Source organism: Nomascus leucogenys, chromosome 9, assembly GCF_006542625.1.
Source record: "Nomascus leucogenys isolate Asia chromosome 9, Asia_NLE_v1, whole genome shotgun sequence".
In the NCBI taxonomy this organism is placed as follows: Eukaryota; Metazoa; Chordata; class Mammalia; order Primates; family Hylobatidae; genus Nomascus; species Nomascus leucogenys.
The window spans coordinates 52051238-52074472 of NC_044389.1; the positions used below are offsets into that span (position 1 = coordinate 52051238).

The window sequence follows — 23235 nt, forward strand, 5'->3', positions numbered from 1 at the left end:
ACTTTCATCATTACCTCACTATGTCCTATGGGGAGGATGTGCACTTCAGTGGGTGTGGTCCACCAGGCTCTTCTCCAGAAAATATCCGGTCACTCTCTTGAGCAGTTCACTTCATGCTTCAGAAAACTCCTGCTAAAGACTTGTTTTCCTGGATTTGTTTGAGAATTATTCTTACTTGTGATCCCTGCTACTTACGAGTTTTGAAATTCAATTTCTTTCTGTAAACGAGTAATTCCCATGTTACTTGATGTACTTTCCCACCAAAAAAGAAATACGGAGGAGCCAAAGTTTCCTTGTTCTCCTGTCAAAACTGTATACTCATTTTTTGTTATTCCTTGTGTTTTACATTCATCGTTTCATTTTTCTTTCTATAAAATAATGATCAAACCCTTTGAACATAAAAAGTATACTTTCTGATATAAATCATGGATGTGAGTCTTACTTTAAAAACAATTTTTCACAGAAAAAAAGATTAAAGGAAAAACTATTCAACCTTTCACTTTGCCAACCATGTATTGCCTAGAGCATTCTTCAAAAGTGTGATTTTAACCTTATGACATTAGTTTCAAAATGAAGGTCACTATACTAATTATATCACCCACATAAAACATCCAAGTATTCTGTATGATTCCAGTTACCTGTGGCAACATTTAAAGTAACTTGCATTCAATGTTTCATCTCATTGGTTTCCTGCCTAAAACCTTTTAGGGGTGGATCTTACAGTGTTGCAGTATGTGATTCCTGTTTATAGGTTAATAACTAACATGGACAGTTCATTCTCTTTCTGCGATATCCTTATGAAAATTATACAAGCATGTTGTAAGAAAATTGAAAAAGAATGAAAAAGGGAGTAAGAGTCACTCCATACACAGATATCCTGTTTCACACTTTATGCTTTTATTATAGTCTTTATTCCTATAACTAAATGTATATTATTTTATATATATTTGGAAAATTGTAACCCACCACATATTTCTTGTATTATTCTACAAGAACAAGGTGATCTTATATTTATTTTCTTTGCTCCTCTGTTTCGAATTAAACATCTATAATGGTTGTTTCATTGTTATCAAAGATTCTTAGATAAAACAATTGTAATATTGTGATATGCATAATAATAGCTTAGAAAAATGAGATTAACAATGAAAGGTGCAAGTATTTAAAACATTGTTACAATTTTCAAAAGAAGACCTATGTGTGGCCAACCATCATATGAAAAGAGCTTAACATCACTGCTCATTAGAGAAATGCAAATCAAAATCACAATAGATACTATCTTGCACCAGTCATAATGGCTATTATAAACTCAAAAGGTAATAGATGCTAGTGAGATTGTGTAGAAGAAGGAATGCTTATACTCTGGTAGTGGGAATGTAAGTTGGTTCAACCATTGAGGAAGACAGTGTGGCACTTCCTCAAAAACCTGGAGGCTAAAATACAGTTCAACTTACCAATCCCATTAGTGGGTATATATCCAAAGGATGATGAATCATTCTCTTATAAAGGCACATACACATGTTTATTAATAGAAGTGGTAGTCACAATAGTAAAGACATGGTATTAACCTTAATGCCCATCAATGATTGACTGAATAAAGAAAATGAAACAGGGTACATTCACACCATGGAATATTATGCAGCCATAAGAAAACAAGATTTTGTATTTTTCAGGGACATAGATGGAGCTGGAGGCCGTTATCCTTAGCAAACTAGCATAGAAACAGAAGTCCAAATACCACATGTTCTCACCATTAAGTGCAACTAAATATGAGAACACATGGAAACACAGTGGGGACCAACATACACTGAGGTGTATTGGAGGCTGCAGGGCAGGAGGAGAGAGAAGATCACGTAAAATAACTAATGGGTACTGGTCTTAATGCCTGTATGATAAAACAATCTGTAAAACAAACCTCCATGACACAAGTTTGTCTATGGAACAAACCTGCACCTGTACCCCTGAACTTAAAATAAAAGTTAAAAATAAAATAAATGTAATTTTAAACACATAAAAATTCTAAAAAATTATATGTATAAAAAATGTAAGTAGTCATTATAATTCTAGTGAGAAAAAGCAGTAACAATTTAGTAATAACATATATCTTTATTTTATTTTACATATTTTATATTAGTTTTCATTTTCCAATTAAGTATTAATTTATTTATTTGTTAGTAACATGGGGAGTAGTTCATGTATTTCTGCTTGTCTATAAGTTATTATATTAGAGTCTGGTGTCCTTTGATTGACAAAAAAGGCAGTTGATAAAATAAGCTACTTATAAGAAATAAATTAATGCTACGAAGGTAGGACATATAACTTCTTTGGAATTACGAATTACCAACCACTACTTCCAGGAGAAATTTCATGGGACAATTTTTGAGACAAATTCAGAGTGTTATCAGTACTGCTAATTTTGGTTGTTTTTCAGCACTGAAATGAGGAACGTTTTGGTATCATAAATAAAGATATAGCTGTTGAATAAATTCAAAATTGTATTTTTCTGAATTTGGCCAACTGATTGTTAACACTTAAGAAAATGTGCTATAAAGTTTGACAATAGTGATTAATATGTTCTACTATAGCCAAGACATTTTTATGTTTAAGTTACTAATTTTGGAACTCCCAAGCAAGCCTCATAAACTGAACAACAATTTACAGTATTTAACTTTTACTTGTTATATCAGTATTAAAATAACTGAGTTTTCAGCAAAAATGTTAGTATAGGTCATTACAAGAAGGTGATATCAGATAGGGAACTAAAAAGTAATTGACAAATACACAAATGTCACCATTTTATTCTATACAGAAGAAAATATATTCCTACTATGTTCTATGGAGGGGGCATCTGAACCTGTTCCCCTGCCAGGCTTCCTTCTGTTTGACTCCTTCCTGTATTTCCTTCTGCTGCCCTACATTGGGAGGAGTTGTTAATCTGATAGTTAGGGCTGAGTCCTCGTGGGGCCACATTTTATACAGCACAGGATTCACCTTCAGGTCAGGATCTATCTCCATCCTTTCTCTTTAATCTTCCTGCTTCAGACATTGGCTGGGCCCAGTCCAGCAAGGGAGGCTGCTTATTCTCTTTGTCTAAATCTACCTGGCTGGGTGGGAACTTGGACTAAGTCTGTCGACCTAGGCCGTTCTTTCACTGAATAGTACCCTGAACATCACTCAGATAGGCCTATTCCAAAATGTAGAGGAAGTATATGAGGCTGGATTACATGGCAAATGTTGCATGTCAGATATTTTGAAATACCTGCTATTGTTATTGTGCTAGTGAAGTCATCCATTAAAATGTAACTTCTTCTGATAACATCTGTAGTGTACAATGCTCTTAGGAATCCTTAAACAAAAGGATCAAATGACAGGGAAAGAATTTGGTGGTATCTCTTTCCTGACCCCAGTATCATGGTAGTACCAAAACTTTACCTACACGTCTTAATATATTTGTTCCTGATCACAATATTAATGCCAAATTTATTATCCATTAATATATCCTTTGTATTATTTTAGCATCTTCCATGTATATTTCTGATTTTGAACTAATATCTGATAATTAGTGCTTTCCCAACAGCTACATTTCTAGGCAGAAAATTTCTATAATGGATTCTTTGCAGACTTTAACAGCCTATTTCAGTAGTTTTCCACACCAGTAAGGAACTTTATCTTGCCTTTTGTGGGATCTTGGCATGGGCTGATGCAATTACATTGGCCCTTTCTCACAAGAGTATCAGCACAGCAGGCACTACTGAAAGAATTGGTACAAATTACTAAAGAGAGAAAATCAAGTATTATCAGGAATTATTGGAGGAAATTATGTCTTTTAACTGACTCAATCACTCGGTTTCCTATGAAGACGATGTATAATATGAGACAGCTGGCTTCTACTAAGGGTGTTTATGTAAATATGTGTGTGTGCCTGTTTGTGTGTGTGCGTGTGTGTGTGTGTAAGGGAGAAAAGAAATAGAACTATTACATAGTAGTCAGGGAGATAATGTTAGAAAATATTATAGCCAGATTCTTCACTTAAAATGTTATAGTTACTAATACAGGTTCTCTGAAAGTGGCATCACTTGGCTTGAATTCTATATTGTCAATTTACTAAATCACATATCTTTATTTCAGGCAGGTTTTCTATAGAATTCTTCTAGTTTGAAACCATCAATGCTTTGCTTCCCTAACTATTAGCACTGAGGAAAAGTTACACACAGTTGGGATGATTTTATGTCTACATTTATCTTCCTCTATAATCCTTTACACTTCACTTAAATTTCGTCAGAGTTTTCCAGTCTTTTTTCAAAAAAAGAAAAAATAATCATAAAAGTTGGTGGTTAAAAATCACCAACATTCTGGAGTCTGGTTGTGGTTTGGAATTTCTGTGAAATAGTTCTGAGAATCTCATTTATAATACAGAATTGTACAGTATATAGTTAGATAGTTGAATGATCGTATTCTTCAGGTGATTGTTTAGGTGGAACAACTTTTCAGTGAAATCACACTGTTAAATGGATGTGCTATTTATAACTGCATGTGAGGAGCTCTCATCATCACTTTGCTGTGTCTCAGAGGCAGCAGCACTTGCACCACAATGGGAGAGGCCACCAGGGCTTTCCACAGGGGAGAGCTGGTCACCCTCAGGAGAAACTCACTCATACTACACTTCCTGGTGAAGATGTGCTTGGTTAAAAGTGATAGATGTTTATTCTGATTTGCTTTCTCCAATCTATGCCAATATTTAAATTTATAAACTTCAATGTTAATGTGAGAGTCATTGTACTACTATTCCAGATAACACATGGGGCATCTAGGCATTTTGTGTGATTGCAGTTACCTGTTGCCACATTTAATGTAACTCGTGTTCAGTGTTTACTCTCACTGGCTTGATGCCCAGAGCCTTCTTCATCCACCCAGTGTTGAAGTAATCTAACTTCTGTTTACTGATTCATCACTGATGTGGACTGGTTGTTTCCCACTCTGTGACAAATTCATAAAAAAATACAAAATCGATGTAAGTAATTTAATAAAAGTATGAAAAGTTTTAAAAAGAAAAGGAAATTTTTCTAAAATTTCGATCTAGAGATATTACCAATGTAAAATATGTATGTTCCATCATGGCTTTTATTCTATGTACACATGTGACATTTATTTAGAAAGTTTTAACCTTATTGTGTATACATTATTCTCCTACAAAAAACTTGTCATCTTGTTATATTTATCATTTTCTACCTCTCTTTTCTTGCATTATGGCTCAAAGTGTAATGAATATTTGACTGATAAAAATATTGTAAGGCTATAGTATGCATATAGTATAAGTTTTTAATCATTCATTCATTTAATATGTTTGATTAATTCCAATGTTAATTTTATGAATATTTTCCATAAATATTGAGTATGTACATCTTGATTTATTTTTTCTCAGTATGATTACATGAGATTATATTATGAAACCAATGGTTATGTGCATTTTTAAAATACTTGATATACTTTGCCAAGTGTCTTTTTCTCTTAAAATATAGACAAATTATCTGCGAATCTAATATTTAATTGAAAAGAAAATAACTTGGGTTAACAATTATTTTACATAATAAACAATTAGAGAACCGATTTTACAACCACTGACTTGCATTCAAATCTTTCTGCAAGTTAATAACAACAGCTACTATTAGTAATTGTCACTATTGTAATAAAAGTCATCCTTTTTCTGGTCCTTCTACGCCTCCTATTCTCTTCCCCCTTCTATTGGCCCTATCACTTTCCCTTAATGTGAATAGGAAAATCTTTCAATAGTAGGGTAGATTGGCATAGAATTTTTATTAGTCTTACCTCAGCTTTTGTCTCTTTAGAAAGTTATAAAGCACATACAATTTGCATTCAACATAGATATTATATTTTAACCATGGAATAAATTCTCAGTTTTGTGTAGACAAAAATTTTAAGAGATTACTTAATAATGTATTAAAGAATGCTTACTTTCTACATATTTCTTAAAACTATGATATTAATTTAAAATGTATGAGGTTCTTATGTTCCTTTATAAAGAGTATAATCTTCAAAGCAGACACAATTCTTTCATTATTGTAAATTAAGGTTACCATTCAGATATAAGTGATAAAAATTATTTGGTCTTTATTATACACGCATCATTCATTTTCTCCATGCTTCCCTGTAGGGAGCTATGGTGTCTAGACGCAAGTTTCACCAGGAAGCTTTACTAAGCTGCGTGTCATAAGGCTGAAAACACCTCCTCAAATAGGGCATGTTTCTGTTCTAAGATGTAAACCTCTGGTATCTCAGTGTAGAATGAGTTACATCCTTGAGTAAAATCAAGTGAACACTTTGTTTGGCTGCAAATATTATTAGGGGTACACATTTATATTGTTGAGTAATTATTTTCTCTTAAGCTAGAATACTTGAGATCTTCATCACTTAGAGTAGAATATTAGAATATCAACTTGCTCATCTTATGGGCAAAACTAGTATGCCTACTTTTATTCAAGTCCACAGGATATCTGTCACCTACAACTTTTCAAGAGAATGTAATCCTGATGTGCTGAACAATCTGGTTCTTTTAAATGAAGAATGATATCTCAAGTGACTTGCACATGTTAAATAATTAATAGTGTTAATAATCATAACAAAATAACCATAATTGCAAAATTAATATTTCTGAATCACTGACTATGTAACAGAGACATTTTAAGTGTTTTGTCTGTATTGACACTTTTTCCACAAAACACAATATGAAGTGGGTACTACTACTGTAAATGTAGGTATAATTATTTCTGTCAACTTTCTAGTTCACATTTCTATCATCTGCTACCAGATTCCATGCAAAATTTCCCAAATGGTCTGCTCTTTCTTTCTTTGTTTCTTTTTTTTAAATAACACATATCTTCATTTCCTAACTCTTTTTAGTAGTTCCCAAAGGTGCTTAATAAATATTTTAACTCCTAATAACTACCTGGCTCTAACTTGCCTCTCAGCATCATCTGATTCTCACTCAGCCTTTCCCTGCAAACTAAACTTGGAGTGTTGAGAACTGTCCTGAACACTTTGCCTTCTTTTCTTTTTGTGTTTTCTTGTCCCCCTCATTATTTCACCGATTTCTGCACATTGTTCAGCTGTCATCTTCATTATCAGTGACTCCAGGAAACTTTCTATTATCTCCACTGATGCCATCTTGGCATTAGGTTTTTCCTTGAGATAATAGCTTTTGCACAATTTTTATTACTTGCACATATTCTATCTTTTGAAATAGAATGAAATGTGTGTGGAGACAGAAACTGTGTCTATTTTTTTCCTCTTGCCTGTGGTTTGTGTTAAACTGTTTATAAATATTCTTTTAATGAATGACCAATACCTTCTTCTGTGTTGCATAAGCAAGGCTTTAATTTAACCAAGTCTATTTTCAAAGTCTCCTTAGTATCCCTCTCTATCTATAATAATAATGAAACTCACATACTTGTGATGGTATCAACAAATCAACACGTACATCTTTCTAATTGGTATCCGCTTTACCCCCCCCCACTTCCCATCTTTCTTTCTGTGTAAGTCAAACACTCTGAATGAAGACTGTAGAATCATTCCTACTAAAAATTCAAAGCCAACAAAACAGAACCAACAAAATTATCTTTACCTTAGGTAGGGGTTTGGCAGGTTTGCAGTGGAGTCCTCCAACAAAATCAACATTTGAGTGGATGAGGAAATTGAAAATCCCAGGAGTTTCAAATAAGCCATATGTCAGCTTTCCACACTGTCTCAGATAAAGTAGTGGGTCTTCCTGACAGGAAAAAGAAAAGAAAAGGTGGATGACACAAGATAATTACATTAGGTAATTTTCTGAATGGGTTTGGAATAATGTAGGCAAAAATGTAGGTAAAGTGTCTGTATGTTGAAATACATAAACATATATTCAAATATAGGCATAATTTAATTTTTATGTATTATATATTTTACCTATGTGTATTTATAAGAAAAGCAAAGTGATAAGAGAATTTTGAGGGTAAACTCCATCATTGCTAATGTCACATCAGAATACTCACAATCATAAACAATTATTAAAATAATCTATACAGAAGTAAACATCCATTTCTTTATCCCTTAAAGCTTCCATAGTAGCATATAAACATTTAAGCAACTCTTTGAGCTCCATGATCAACTAATTCTGCAGTACCCATAAAAACAATTTTCTAAGAAATAGTCTAGTTTCCACAGTTCACTAAGCTAATCCTTTTATCTTTGGTTATTCAAGTGAACTGTGGGCTATTTTGAGATTGTGGCTGAAATTCTTGTACCCACTAGTGCTTTTGATTCGTGCTAAGGCATTAATCATATTAGCTTTTAAGTAAACTTATTTGCAAATTACAGCTAGAAAATTTTGAGAAATTATTCAAATAGAGATTTGTACTCAACCTTAATTTGGCTCATATTTTGTAAGAAACATAGTTTCAAATAAAAAAAAAACTATACAGATATAACAATGTTCAGACTTTAACACGATGATTGACCTTAGAAGAATTTCCAGTCTTTTAGTGAAGGAACATAGAGACATTAGAAACTGCAAATTACCTTTACTGATTTTTGCATTTGAGATAGAGACATTATTTCTCTCAACTGTGAAGGAAATATTCTGGTAACACGGGGACATACTTTAATTTCAGAATAAGGAAACTGAAGTATACAAGGAAAAACAATTTCTGCAATGTTACATAGATAGTTGTTGTAGAAAATTGTGTAACTACTTAATATACAGGTATGCATTCAGTAAGATGTTTGTTGATGTGTCTGGCTATTTTTAAGATGAAAAAAATGTATAGTAAAACAGATGTGTGATTGTTAAAGAAATATTAGGTGCACTAATATATGGGTTTAAGATGTCCTAGAATGTTCTGTATGAGCAATGGCCACAGAGTTTTAACTCACCTTATAATTTAAGCTTTTCTATAATACTTGTGCGATTGATAGATCATCTTGTGTTTTCATTTGATAAATTCAGTTACAAAAAAACTCCACTACCAGCCAGGCATGATGGCTCACGCCTGTAATCCCAGCAATCTGGGAGACCGAAGCAGGTGTATCATTTGAGGTCAGGAGTTTGAGACCAGCCTGGCCAACATGGTAAAACCCCGTATCTACTAAAAATACAGAAAATTAGCCAAGCGTGCTGACACGCGCCTGTAATACCAGCAGTGAGCCGAGATCGCACCACTGCACTCCAGCCTGGAAGACAGAGCAAGACTCCGCCAAAACAACAACAACAATAACAACAGCAACCAAGTACCCTGACTTTATTGCTTTATATAAGCTCAGCTTCAAAGGCACACGAAAGTTAGATCTCAATGTCACCAACTGAAAAAATTGCTTACCTAGAACTTCACTGGAAAACTGATCCCACTTCTTCTTATTAAATATTTGGAACCAAAATTGAAAATAAACCACATAGATCATATGTTTTACCTTCTCCATGAAAGTCATTTGGTCACTTAATTCTGACATAATAGCAGGTACGTAGGAAGGCGGAAACAGAAATCATCCACTATGATTTTCAAGTGTGTAACCAGGAGAGAAGCGGAGACTGTACCCAAAGGGTATGTTAAATAGCTCAGCCAGCAGCTCACCACTGGGAATAATAGCGTCTGCAAGAACAACATCAAATTTTGACTCGTAGTTTTTTCATAACTTTCTTATTTGAAACTACATCCTTATAGAACTTTCTAACTATGTCATTAAATGTCCACATGATTTCTTATACTTGTGAAAAATATGACCAAAATGTGTCTTTTGGAAGGGCTGCCCATCTCTTGACCAGTTGCATGATGATACCCTCAAACTCAGTTTTAGTTAAAGATACAGGATAAACTTCAAGTTTAAGAGTAGATGGGCTGTCGATATAAAAAAAAAATGGAAGCTGAAGATGCCAATACAGTCACCTCATGACCCCTCTGGACAAGCTCATCCAGGATTGTCTCTATATTCATCCAGTGGCTGAATTCTGTGGGGAACACAGGCACTTTCCCACAACTCCCAGCGCTAATGTAACAGCTCAGCTATATCAGCAGAAAAACTGAAGTCCATTTCATAGACATCCTGGTGCAATGGAATACTTCTTTCCATTTGCTGTTTCTTTCTGTCATTTCTTATGATTATATCCATGAATAAATCAATCACAAGGTTAAAATGCAACTTTTACACTTCTAAGTAAATATATTATCATTAGATTAACAGTGTGAACATGCAGATGGCTAGGAGATAAATGAAGGTAAATGATCTCTTTGCACAAGTGTGTTTAATGTCCCTTTTATGATTATAAGTGCTATCTTTCAGTTAATATCAGTGTTCTTGTGTGGACACATCACTTGTCTTCTGTAATATATTTTAGACGAGAGTTTCCAGAACAGTAGCCATGAGAGGTTCATGTTTTTGCATTCGGTTTGAAACAGAACTAAAGATAAAATAACAAAACATGGTTCAAATAATTTTTGTATACTTTGTTCACATATAATTTATATACCACACAGGACCTTCAACTGAGGCATGGTGGGCAGAGTGGGCTGCCATTTTTGCTGTAGGGTCAGCTTAGCTGTTCTGCCCTTTGAGCTTTGGAGAGTTCAAATGTACTGGTGGTGGAAGGAATCCACCAGTTGCTGCACATCTGCTCTACAAAAACATGGCCAGACTCCTTCTTGAAGTAGGTACCAGATCCTGTTCCTCCTCTCTGGGTGGGACTTCCCAATAGGGGACACCAGCCACTCCCACCAGTGTTCTTAGGCCCATAGAGATTTGAAAACTCCCTGTGACAGAGCTCACAGAGAAAGGTGTGGGCCGGCACCTTCGCTCTTTGATTGACTTACCACTTCCAGTCTGTAAGCTTTGAGGAGCCCAAGCTGACTGGGGTGAAAATGATACACCAGAAAAGCATAGCAGCCATATAAAAATGGGGCCAGACTGCTTTTTAAATTGAGTCCCTGACCACTGTCCTCATTACTGGGTGGAGCCTCCCAACCTGGATTTTTGGCTACCACCACTGGTGTTCACTGGCTGACAGAGGTTCCAGGCCTCCCTCATAAAGAGATCTCAGGGGGCAGGGCAGGCTGACATCTTTGCTGTTTGGGCAACTTAGCCATTCCAAGTGTCCAAGAGTGTCCAAGGCAACCAGGGTCTGAAGTGTACATCCAGCACAGCATAGCTGCTTTTGCGAAAATGTGGCTAGACTACCTGAAGCAGGTCCCTGATACCATTCCTTCTGACTAGGGGTCTGATCTCCCGAATGGGGTCTCCAGCCACCTCTTAGAGGTGTGTTTGTGCAGGAAACAGGTCCATACCTCCCTGGGATGGAGCTACCAGAGAAAAGAGCAGGCTGCCATCTTTGCTGTTTCTCAGCCTTCACTGGTGGTACCTCCTGGTACTAGAAAATCTGAGGTGACTAGTGACTGGAGTGGGCCCCCAGCATACCACAGCAGCCCTATAGAAAAATGATCAGAGTGTAATGTGGGTGTCTGTTCCCATATGTCCTCATCAGGCAGACCTTCCTGGCCTGGGTCTGTAGCCAACACCTGCCCAAGCCATCTAGCTAGCAGCAACTTGGTAACTTCCTGGAGAGAGCCCCCAGGGCAACAGAAAGCCTCTCGGCCACTGCCTCTGCAATGGAAGTTTCCTTGCCTCTCTTGGACCAAAAAAGGAGCAAAAACATGCCATTTCTGAATTGCATCTTTCTGAGATGAAGCCACAGGAACAAAGTAGCAAAGCAGCAAGCCAACTGATATGCAGCCCAGAGGGGTGGGTGCAGGAGAATCTGTAGCAATATGTGGTCATCTCCCTAAGTTCAACTTTCGTGAATAAGAGACCCTAGTCCTTCGGTAACCATCAGACCCGATCCCTGCATGGTGATCCTGCACATCAGATGAGGCTGGTCTGATTTGAGCACTCCTTGATCTTCTAAAACTCTCCTGGGGCCCCAGCCTTGCCATGCCTACTTACAGGGCAGTCTTGGGTGCCCTGGGGCTCACACCACGGCTTCTGCACCAGGGGACCATGCCTGACGAATAGAGAGCTCCAATGAGGCAACCCCTACAACCGTGCACCAGTCTGTATGTTCCCTTTCATACTCCACCTCCCCCTGGGTCCACAGAAACCCCTCACACCACTTTGCTGAGTGCATGTCTGCATGGGTGGGTTTTGCTGTACTTGACCCATCAGCACACAGGAGTGCAGTGCATCCCTGCATGACCCCCCACCATATTCACTCAAATCACACTGACAGCCTTTGCAGCATTGCAGACAGAACCTTGATGGACACAGAACCAGAAATCCCTGCCCTGCCAGTGCCCACCTTTTTGCTGATGCTACACAGAGAACAGGGGATCCTCCCATACCCTGAGTGATCACTTCTGCTTGCAGGGCACAGAGAAGGCACCCAGACTTGTGCTGGCAATGACTCCACCCTAAACAAACACCACATCCAGTGTAACGTCACACAGTCTCTAGCAGGGGCCTTCCAATCCCCTTCCCTGCTTTGCTTCTGCCACCTTAGTGAAGGCCCAAAAAGAGTCAGACACTCCTGCAGTCACTAGCATTCTGCTGCAGTTGCCACACCTTGTTCACCCCAGCACAGTAGACTTACGGCCTTGAAAAGCCAGAGAACAAAGTTGGGTCTCAATGCAAGTCCACCAGAGTTAAAGCATACATTCCAGGAGCTGGGAACTGAACACTGCCCCCTCTAGAAATAAAGCCAGTTGGCTGAATCTACCTTATATCACAAAGAAATCTTCAAGGCCATCAAATGGAATGAAGGAAAAAAAAATCCAAAGGCTAGCAACCTCAAAGATTGAGGGCAGACAAGCCCACAAAAATAAGAAAGAATCAGTGCAAGAACAGTTTAAACTCTAAAAGCCAGAGTGCCTTCTTTCATCCAAATGACAGCATCACCTCTTCAGCAAGGGTTTGGAACAGGGCTGAGGCTAAGTTGCCTGAAATGACAGAAGTAAAATTCAAAATAAGGATATAAATGAAGTATACTGAACTAAAGGAGTACACTGTAACCCAATGCAAGAAAGCTAAAGATATTAATAACAATAAAACTTTGCAAGAACTAACAGATAAAGTAGCCTGTAAAGAGAAAATGTAACTGACCTGATAGAGTTTAAAACAACACCACAAGAAATTTATAATGCAATCACAAGTATTAATAGCAAAATAAAACAACTGAAAAAAAGAGTACCAGAGATTTAAGACAGGCTTCCTGAAATAAGACAGGCAGACAATGATAGAGAAAAAAAGAATGAACAAAATAAAATGAATGAACAAAACCTCCAAGAAATATGGGATTATGTGAAGAGAATGAATCTAAGAGTAACGGTGTGTCTGAAACAGATGGGGACAATTAAACAGTTGGAAAGCATATTTCAGGATATCATTCATGAGAACTTTTCCAATCTAGCTAGAGAGGCCAACATTCAAATTTAGAAACGCAGAAAACCCCAGTGACATAATCCATGAGAAGATCATCCCCAAGACAAAAAATTATCAGATTCCCAAAGTGTAAATACAAAAAATGTAAAAGACAGCTAGAGAGAAAGACCAAATTAGCTACAATGGGAAGCTCATCAGACTAACATGGACTTCTCAGCTGAAATCCCAGAAACCAGGAGAGATTGGTGGCCAATATTTAACATTCATAAAGAAAATAAATTGCAATCCAGAGTTTCATATCCAGCCTAACAAAACTTCATAAGCAAAATAAGATGCTTTTCAGACAAGGAACAGCTGAGGAATTTGTTACCACCAAACCTGCCTTGCAAAAACTTCTGAAAGAATCACTGAACATGGGGAAAAAAAAGTGTTACCAGCCTTTGCAAAAGCACACTGAAGTACACATAATAGTGACACTGTGAAGCAAGCACAAAAACAAGTCTGCAAAATTACCTGCTAACATCATGATGAAAGGATCAAGTCCACACATATCAATATTAAACTTCAATGCATATGGGCTAAATGCCCCTATCAAAAGACACTGAGGGGCAAGCTCATTGAAGAACCAAGACCCATTGATATGCTGTGTTCAAGAGACCCATCTCACTTGCAGTGGCATACATAGGCTCAAAATAAACGAATGGAAAATAATCTACCAAGAAAATACAAAACAGAAAAAAAGCAGGGGTTGCAATTCTAGTTTCTTACTAAACAGACTTTAAACCAACAAAGACAGAAAAATGACAAAGAAGGACACTACAGACGTATAGGGTTAAGATGATGAAAAGGAGGCAGGACTAGTTTGCAGCTTCTACTTGGATGGACAGAGCAGTGTGTTAGGACTCATGTCATGGACTTTTTCTTCTAGGACTACTGCAGGAACACACCAGGAAAGCTGAGAAAATTCACAGACAGTTTGAAGGAACTGGGTCACCATGCAGGCTCCCTGAGAAGCTGAAAAACTGTGGGTCTGCTTGCTTTATAGCTGGGGAGGCTTGCAGTCATGGGCCAGTTCTCAGCCCTTGTCACTGGCTGCAAAAAAAAAAAAAAAATAGATCCAATGCTGTTCATGGGAAATCGGGGGGCAGACTGCATGAAAACAGGGTGAGTCCCATGACTGCTGGCATTCCCCCACTTCCCTGGTGACCTGTACGACTCGGCAGAGATAGCCATAATTCCTCTGGGAACATAACTTCATTGGCCTGGGAACCACACCTCCATCCACAACAGCAGCTGTAGCAAGCCCCGCTCAAAAAGAGTCTGAGCTCAGACACATCTATTCATGCCCCCACCTAGGGATTTTTTCTACCCACCCTGTTAGCCAAAGACAAAGGTCATAATATCTTGGGAGTTCTACTGCCCTGCCCACCTGCCGAGAAACCTTAATACTTAACCAGGAATCCCTAGGAAAAATTTTCATTCTCCTATAGTACTGCAGGTGATGTACTCTTGAAAGTGCCATCTTCTGACTGTAGGTCAGCCAACATAAAACCAGTGCACTAAACAAAAATGCAACCAAGGACCCTCATAGAGTCTACTTCACTCCTCTGCTACCTCCACCAAAGAACATGAAGATATCCACTGCTGAAAGACCTGAAGATGGATCACATCCCAGGACTCTTTACAGTCACTTTCCAGTACCAGGCCAGAGCCCAATAACTCCACTGGGTGGATAGACCCAGAAGAGCAAAAACAATCACTACAGCTCAGCTCTCATGCGGCCCCATACCTAGAGAAAGGGGTAAAACCCTACATCAAGGGAGTATCCTGTGGGACAAAGGAATCTGAACAGCAGACCTTGAGTCCCATATCTTTCCTCTACATAGTCTACTCAAATGAGAAGGGACCAGAAAAACAGTTTTGGTAATATGAAAAAACAAAGTTCTTTAACACTCCTAAATAGTAATGCCAGCTCACCAGCAATGCATTCAAACCAAGAATGGTATCTCTGAATTGCCAGAAAAAAAAATCAGCAGGTGGATTGTTAATCTAATAAAGGAGGAACCAGAGAAAGTTGAACTCCAACTTAAAGAAATCAAAAACATGATACAGGATAGGAAAGGAAAAATCTTCAGTAAAATAGCATAAATTAAAACAAAAAAATCTGTGGAAATCAAGGTCACACTTAGAAAAATGCAAAATGCACTGGAAAATCTCAGCAACATAATTGAACAAGCAAAAGAAAAAACTGTAGCACTCAAAGTCAAGGCTTTTGAATCAACTCAATCCATCAAAGACAAAGAAAAAATAATTTTAAAAAATGAACAAAGCTTCCAAGAAGGTTGAGACTACGTTCAATGTCCAAATCTAAGAATATTTCGTGTTCCTGAGGAAGAAGAGAAATGTAAAAGTCTGGGAAACATATTTGAGAAAATGATCAAAAAGACTTCCCTGGCCTTACTAGAGATCTAGACATCAAAGTACAGGAAGCTCAAAGAACACCTGGGAATTTCATTACTAAATGATGATTGCCTAGGCACATAGTCATCAGGTTATCTAAAGTCAAGTCAAAAAAAAAAAAATCTTAAGCGCTCTGAGGCAAAAACATCAGGTAACCTACAAAGGAAAACCTATCAGATTAACAGCAGATTTCTCAGAAGAAATCCTACATTCTAGAAGGGATTGGAGTTGTGTTCTTAGCCTCCTAAACAAAACAATTATCAGCCAAGAATTTTGCATTCAGTGATACTAAGCTTCATAAATGAAGGAAAGATACAGTCTTTTCCAGACTAACAGATGCTGAGAGAATTCAGCACTACCTAGACAGCACTACAAGAACTGCTAAAAGGAGCTATTAATCTTGAAACAAATCCTGAAAGTCACCAAATAGAACCTCCTCCTTAAAGCACAAATCTCAAAGAATCTATACAACAATAAGATAGTGAAAAAATGCCAAGGTACTCAGGAAACAAATAGCATAATGAATAGAATAGTATCTCACATCTCAATATTAATGTTGAATATAAAAGCCCTAAAAGCTCCACTTAAAAGATAAGAATGGCAGAATGGATGAGAATTCACCAAATATGTTTCTGCTGTCTTTAGGAGGCTCATCTAACACATGAAGACTCACATAAACTTAAGGTAAAGGGATGGAAAAAGATTTTGCATGCAAATGGACACCAAAAGCAAGCAGAAGTAGCTATTCTTATATCAGACAAAACAAACTTTAAAGGAACAGCAGTTTAAAAAGACGAAGAGGGACATTATGTAATGATAAAACGACTAGCCTAACAGGAAAATATCAAAACCATAAATATATATGCACCTAAACCTGGAGGCCACAAATTGATAAAACCATCACTATTAGACCTAAGAAATGATATAGATGACAGCACAATAATAGTTGCATACTTTGATACTCCACTGACAGCACTAGACAGGTCGTTAAGACAGAAAGTCAACAAAGAAACAATGGATATAAACTATTCCCTACAACAAAAGGACATAACAGATTTTTACAAAATATTCTACCCAAGAACTGCAGAATATACATGATACTTATCAGCACATAGAACATTCTCTAAGATGGACCATGTGATGAGCCACAAAATAATCTCAGCCAATTTAAGAAAATCAAACTTACACCAAGCACTCTCTCAGAAAATAGTAAAATAAAATTGGAAATCATCTCCAAAGGGAACCTTCAAAACCATGTAAATATATGGAAACTAAATAACCTGCAACTGAATGATCATTGAGTCAAGAATAAAATCAACATAAAAATTTTTTAGGCCAGGCACAGTGGCTCACGCCTGTAATCCCAGCACTCTGGGAGGCCAAGGTGGGTGGATCACAAGGAAAGCAGATCGAGACCATCCTGGCTAGCACGGCGAAACCTCGTCTCTGCTAAAAATACAAAATATTAGCCCGGCATGGTGGCAGGCACCTGTAGTCCCAGCTACTCAGGAGGCTGAGGCAGGCAAATGGCGTGAACCCAGAAGGGAGAGCTTGCAGTGAGCTGAGATCGCACTGCTGCACTCCAGCCTGGGTGATACAGCAAGACTCTGTCTCAAAAAAAAGAAAAAAGAAAAAACAAAAAAAATTAAAAATTCTTTGCACGGAATGGTAATAGTGACACAACCTATCAAAACCTCTGGAATACAGGAAAAGTGGAGCTAAGAGGAAATTTAACAGCATTAAATGCCTACATCAAAAATTTGAAAGAGAACAAATAGACAATTTAAGGTCACACCTTGCAGAACTGGAGAAACAAAGAACGATTTAAACCCAAACCCAGCAGAAGAAAAGAAATAACCAATATCAGAGCAGAACTAAGCAAAATTGAAGTAAGTAAAACAATACCAAAGATAAATGAAACAAAAAGCTGGTTCTTTGAAAAAATAAATAAAATTGATAGACCATTAGTGAGATTAACCAAGAAGAGAGAAGATCCAGATAAGCTCAATTAGGAAAAAATGAAAGATATTATAACCGATGTGGTAGAAAGAGGATTCTTCAAGGCTATGATGAATATCTTTGATACTGGTGGGAGGCAGACAGGTTCCTAGGTGGAAATGGGTGGGTCCCTTGTGACACTCCACCTTTAAGCCAGGGACAGCTTGAAGCCTTGGGGCTGGGCTGACAGTTCAGGGTGAAGCCCACCATCACGAGTGGGAACTCCCTCAATGCCTTTGGCCAACGGGATGGTGGATTTTCCAGGCCCACCCATGGCTGTCCATTAACCAATCAGCATGAACTTCATCCCTTCTGAACTCGTAAAACTCCAGACACAGCCAGACTCAGATGCTCATTGGGATGAACTCCCTATAAGATAGGAGCTACCCACTTCAGGTCTCCTCTCTGCTGAGAGTTGTTCTGTCACCCAATAAAGCCTTGCTCACCATCCTGTTGTCTGTGTAACCTCATTCTTCCTGGTCACAAGACAGGAACCTGCGACCTGCTGAACGGTGGGAGTGAAAGGAGCTGTAACCCTTTCCTGGCCATCTCACCAAGCTATGGGCAGGAGCTAAAGGGGATGTAACATTATAGCCCTCCCTCTCTCTGATGCCTACAGTAAGTCTAGTCCAGCCACAGCATCACATGAAGCCAGATCCTGTGCTGGTGCCTTGAGCTACCCACCCCACCACAACAGCCAGCATGCCTGGCAGTGCACAGTTGCTGGACCCTGTGCTCACTTGTTTACACACCGGTCACTGTTCTACACCTGGCTTGCCCTTGGCAGGTGTGGGATCTGGGCCGGCAGCATGAGCTGAGTGTAGCCTGCCAGGCCAAGTTTGTGGAAAGAGCCCAGCAGGAGCAAGCATACTCAAGCAGAGGCACTGCCGGCTACAGAGGTTTCCAGCTGCTGTGGTGACACCAGAAGGATCCTGAGACATTTCTGGGGAGCTCATCCAGAATCTGTGAGGGCAAATGGTCCACGGCCTCATATATGCAGGCTGTCTTTGCCTTACAGGGTAACCTGGACATTTGCCAATGCTGTAGGATGGATAAAAAATAAAGTGAATAAAAGCAGATTTCTTTTTCTTCAGAGTCCCTAAACTCCACAATAGCCAAAATGAAAGAAAAACACTGGGGCTCTGTCAGCCAGTTAAAAGTGACTAGCATGGCTGTCAGACTTAAGACACAGTGGACAGGCTTGCTGGGGAGAACACTGTCAATCCCCCATCTCCCTTGGGTGTTGGGAATATTGATTCTGTTACAAACCAGTTTCCCTTCATGGAGGTCTAGCCATCATGTCTGAGTGTTAGAAGGTCCTGTGGCAACTGAGGGTATCTGGCTGAGGTTATACACATCAGTGTTATCCAAAGGCCTTGGGAATAACTCCAGTCCTCGCCTGCTTGTTATGGTGTTGGCATTACTATCCCCAGCCTTTCCTATTGCATTTTCTTTGTTTGTTTGTTTGTTTGTTTGTTTTGTTTGGTTTTTGTTTCAAAGACTGCCGTGGCTGATATTCTCTTCTTTACACACTAAGTAAAGGGTGTCGTTGCAAACCACAGATAATATTACTGGGTAGGATGAGCATTTGGCTTAGTCATTAGGAGAGCAAGACAGTATAATGTGCTATCTGTCTATTCTTAGAAACAAGACAGAGGTTTTTTCTTTTTTTTTTTCCTTGTTGAAAGAACCCATTTGCATAGGGCAAGAGGCTTTTCCCCCAAGGCACCTTCCCCTCCCCTGAACTTCAGCTTTTTTTTTTTTTTTTTTATTTCCTTCACTCTGTCAGGAGTTAATTAAGTACTGCAAATAAAGGGAGCTTTTCTATGTGAGAGATTGATTTTTTTCCCTCTTGGGAGCTATCGTGTTAGGCCAACTCTCCAATTTCCAGGTCCTTGGTGAGGAGGACCTGGTTCCACAGCTTCACCTTAGAATTCTGCTTATGACAGGGAAGCAGTGGAAGAGCTGCCCTGCTAGGTGCTGGCTGCAATTTGGAGAGGGTCACCTGGGACTTAATTTAATGGGTTCGTACATCTTCCTGAGGCATTTTTTTAAAATAAATTTTATTTCAAGCTTTGGTTTGAAGTCATAATAAGAAAAACTAGATCAAGGGACCCGGAGGCAGTTACAGTGGAAGGCTAGAACTATCTATGCCTGCTAGGCCTTTCCACTTCTTGGATGTGGGTTACGCTTGCATCTATGGTATAGATGAGGTCTAGGGAATCCTCAAGTTACCAACAGTGGGAGGGTAGCACATAGATAAGTAAAAATATTCCTACACACCAGGCCTGCCTGCTACATGGGTGGAGGTTGCACTCGCATTCATGGATGGTACGTAGAGTCGCCAGACTCAGGGATATAAGAATGGAAGAAAAAAGAGGACACTTTTCTTCCTTCCATCACACATCCTGGGTTTTCCCTAGAAGAGAGACAGAGGGACTAAGGGACACCTTTTCCGCTCTGTTTTAGATGGATAACCAATCATCTTTATGCTACACTCCTCTCTAATGTATCCTGAGTCACTGGGACTTTTTGACCCTCAGATTCTGGAGAAAAGCACCTCATATTCCTTTGTACAAAGGTGTGGCCTCATTATCTTCTGAAGAAAAGAGAATATTGGCCTCAGGAAGAATTAATTTCAGTACCATCCTGCAGCTGCACCTTTTCCGTAAACATAAGAGCAAATGGTCCAAGGCCTCACAGGTGCAGGCTTTCTTTGCCTTACAGGGTAATCTGGACCTTTACCAATGTTGTAGGATGGATTCAGCCCTCCTAGTGGCCATTGCAGGAAAGGCTGCAAAGGGCAATTTCAAGGAACTCGGGAAGCAAATCCTAGAGGTACCTCTAGTGGGGGAGTTAACTCCCTCTATTCCACCCTACCCAGGTTCTCTGCCAAACTTGCCACACCGTTGAAATATTTTTTTTAGGCAGGTCCAAGTCTCGCTTCTGCCACTACAACAGGTGCCTGGTCAATATGGCTCCATTAAGTTCCAGGTCCCTTTTCTTTACAGGACTTAACACAAATTAAGGGGGGATCTTGGCAAGTTTTCAGATGACCCTGAAAGGTATATAGAGGCTTTCCAGAATTTACCCCAAGTATTTAAACTCTCCAGAAAGGACATTATGTTACTTTTGAATCCAACTTTGACTACTGTGGAAGACTGGCAACCAATGGCTGACTGCTGCTGGTTGCCTTGCAAGCGGCAGAAAATTTGGGGATGAGCTTTATATTTTTATACATATAAATATATATATATATTCATATAGATATGAATACTATTCAGCCATAAAAAGGAATGAAATAATGGCATTAACAGCAGCAACCTGGATAGAATTAGAGACTATTACTCTAAGTGAAGTAACTCAGGAATGGAATACCAAATGTCATATGCTCTCACTCACAAGGGGAGCTAAGCTATGAGGATGCAAATGCATAAGAATGGGACACTGGATTTGGAGACTTGGGGGAAAGGATGGGAGGGGGGTAAGGCAGAAAAGACTACACATTGGGTACAGTGTATACTGCTCTGCTGATGGGTGCACCAAAGCCTCAGAAGTCACCACTAAAGAATTTATTTATTTAACCAAACACTACCTGTTCCCTAAAAACCTATTGAAATGAAAAATACATTTAAATAAAAACAGAAGGACAATACATAATGGTTAGGAATTCAATTCAACAAGAAGGTCTAACTACCATTTCTACTGAAACTATTCCCAAACATTTGAAAAAGAGAAACTTCTCTTTATCTCGTTCTTTGAGGCCAGCATCATCCTAATACCAAAACCTGGCAGAGATACAAACAAAAAAAGAAAACCTCAGGCCAATATCCATAATGAACATTGACACAAAAATCCTCATTAAAATAATAGTCAACCAAATCCAGCAGCAACTCAGAAAGTTTATCCACTATAATCAAGTTGGCTTCACCCCAGGCACTTTATTTCAGTTTTTTACCTAAGAAGATTTATTGGTCAAAAATCTCCTCAGTTCCATTTCTTGATTTAAAAACAATATAGCCAGCAGGAACTCTTACCCTTGAGAATAATTTAAAATATTATATGTGCCTTATTTTGTATTAAGTAATTGCTTTTTATGAAGTAACTTCTGAGATTTATTTTAAAATTTTACTTCAGAATTTATTTGTAAGCTATAGCCAAGATTATAATTCATGATAGAAGACACAGAATCTCCCAGAACTGGGTTTTTTATTTGAAAAAACAGACCTGTGCTGCATAAATGTATGTGTATGTATCTTATGAGGGAAATTTCAAACTACACAGTTAAACACTTTGGTGATGGCCAAGACAAAATTCTTTTTATTGTAATCTGCAAAAATAAGTAGAGAATATAATGTTATTACTTACCCTGAAGGAATTCTGTCTGTCACCATATTTAACTAACATAAGGGGAAATGAAAAAAAATTCTGAAAATATTTTTATATACCAGCAGCGTGAGAAACTCAATAAACCAAAATTGAAACCCCAACAAAAATTAAAAACAAACAAACACAACTGTGTTATTAGTGGAGATATTTTAAAATATTTAAAAATAATATTCTTACAAATATACAGCAGCTTACATTTTTTCATATATTATATATATGATACATTGGACTTTGTGGACTTGGGGGAAAGGATAGGAGCAGGGGAGGGATACAAGACTGCACACTGGGTACAGTGTACACTGCTCAGGAGATATATATAACCCCCAAAAGCTTTGTTTACTCTAAATAAAATTTAAATAGAAATAGTTGAATTCATTAGCTCATTAATACAATTAGTATTAATCAATATTTAATCAATTAATATGATTATATTTAGCTATACATTTGTATTAATATTGTGTTAAATTTATAGATAAATTAGAAGAAAAACTTTTTCACTGCAAAACAGAGATCAGGAAACTTTTCGTGTAAAACCTCAGATAACATACATTTTAGATTTGCAAGTCTTATGGACTCTGTTGCACATATTCTGTCATTGTAGTGCAAAGCAGCTACAGACAATACTTTAAAGAATGGGCATGTGTATTTTCCAATAAAACTTTATGTACAAACAGGTATTAGAGACACCACTAAAACCAATGCTGTAGAGAAATTTTAAATTTTTCATTTAATTTCATTTAAATTTTTCATTTCAGTTATTGTATTGTACTCTTCAGCTCCAGAATTTCTGCTTGTTTTTTTTATGGTTTCTATCTCAGTGATATCTCATTTTCTTCATGCAATGTTTTCCTGAATTCATTTAGTTCTATTTCAGCTGTTCATTTGTAGCTTACTGATGTTTTTAAGATAATTATTTTGAATTTTTTGCCATATAATTTATAGATCTCAATTTCTTTATTTTTAATTACTGAATACTTCTTT

The 23235-nt window shown here is 37.9% G+C and overlaps 1 pseudogene; it reads right to left on the reverse strand.

The window, feature by feature from the left end:
• LOC100598119 overlaps window positions 1-23235 on the reverse strand; it is a 406136-nt pseudogene that overhangs the window by 300483 nt on the left and 82418 nt on the right.